Here is a 1,611-nt window from a genome sequence, read left to right on the forward strand (position 1 = left end):
AAACTGGCCCGGCCCGCCAGGGTGCTTACCCTGGCGAGCCGCGTGCCAAACGTTGCCGACCCGTGGTCTACATGGATACAGATAGCTCTTTGTAGAACTCTCTTGCAACAAATATTTGCTGAAGTTGTAATTAAAGCTTTGCACTCTGCTGTGAGGGAGATTAAAGAAGAATGCACTGAGGGTAGACTTTGTACTGCCTATGTGTGGCAGCCATTCAGGTGTGGGAGTTCATAGGTTGCCAGACCACCTTGTTTGGTTGCACAGGGTCAGCATTCAGTAGCACTTACTGTGCTCCATGTAATTTGCTGGGCAAAATCAATAGTCAGGATCATGGCCCCACAATCCCCTCCACGCTGCCCCCTCCCCAGGGCCTATGTCAGAGCAACTGGATTTTGCTGTAAAATTTCCTGCCTTTTGCCTGCTCCAGATTTCAAACGTAATATTGCATTTTGCCTTTATTTTCACCTTTATTTCACTTTTGCCTTTATTTTCCATGTTAATTTTGGAATAGAGACATTAAGACAAATCACTGAGTTAATCGAGTGGCAAAGGAATACTGGGTATGTGACAAACTGCTGCCCCTAGCTCACAGAACCAGCAACCCCTGAAATAGCTGGCTTCCCACCTAGCTCATTTAAAGGTGACCTGCGAAGAGGCTTTCTAGAACTGGAGTGGTGCCCTTTTTTCTGTTTCTGTTAGTTTATGAAGGATAAAAAAGCCTGAAATGTGGGCTTTGTCCAGGTGGGTTCCCCTGGTTTTATAAGAACGGCCATACTGGGTCAGATCAAAGGTCCATCTAGCCCAGTATCCTGTCTTCTGACAGTGGGAATGAATAGAAGGGGTAATCATCCATCCCCTGTCGCCCATTCCCAGCTTCAGGCCAACAGAGGCTAGGGACACCATCCCTGCCCATCCTGGCTGTTGGCTAATAGCCACTGATGGACCCATCCTCCATGACCTTATCTAGTTTTTTTTTTAACCCTGTTATAGTCTTGGCCTTCACAACATCCTCTGGCAAAGAGTTCCACAGTTTGACTTGTGTGAAGAAATACTTCCTTTTGTTTGTTTTAAACCTGCTGCCTATTTACCTCTGAATGTGAGCCTTGATGGACCTTGGATTTTCTGATGGACCTAGGGGAGGTTGCGGAACATGTGTATTGGACACACTGCATGGATGTGTGTTTGACTCTTTAACAAAGAGATCCTTTCTCCAACCCGTTCTTTGGTTAGATTGGTGTTAACAAAGACAAAGAGAGTTTTGTTGCAGCCTTTTGGCTCTTGCAATGCCATAATCCACAGAGTGCTTCAAGGTGGACAAGACCTGAATTTCTATTGTAGAAAAAAGCAGAACCTCTTCCCTGCCCCTCTTTCCTTCTCTCTGGGTTTTGTTAAAGACAAACCTTCCTGCCCCTCTCTGTCCTAGAGAAGCAAAAGGGGAGAAAGGGCATGAACTAATCCCCCACTCCTTTGCCACTACCGTTTAAGTGTCAGTGAGAGCCAGATTTGTTTCTAGCGCTGCTTGAGTCATTTTTGTGAACTCGGTTTGTGAGAACAAGTCTGACCAGAACCTAGAGGGAAATGTAGTGCCTTTCCCCCCTGTTGAAAAAGAAA

Source organism: Terrapene carolina, unplaced genomic scaffold, assembly GCF_002925995.2.
Source record: "Terrapene carolina triunguis isolate 2854851 unplaced genomic scaffold, T_m_triunguis-2.0 Scaffold374, whole genome shotgun sequence".
NCBI lineage: Eukaryota > Metazoa > Chordata > Testudines > Emydidae > Terrapene > Terrapene triunguis.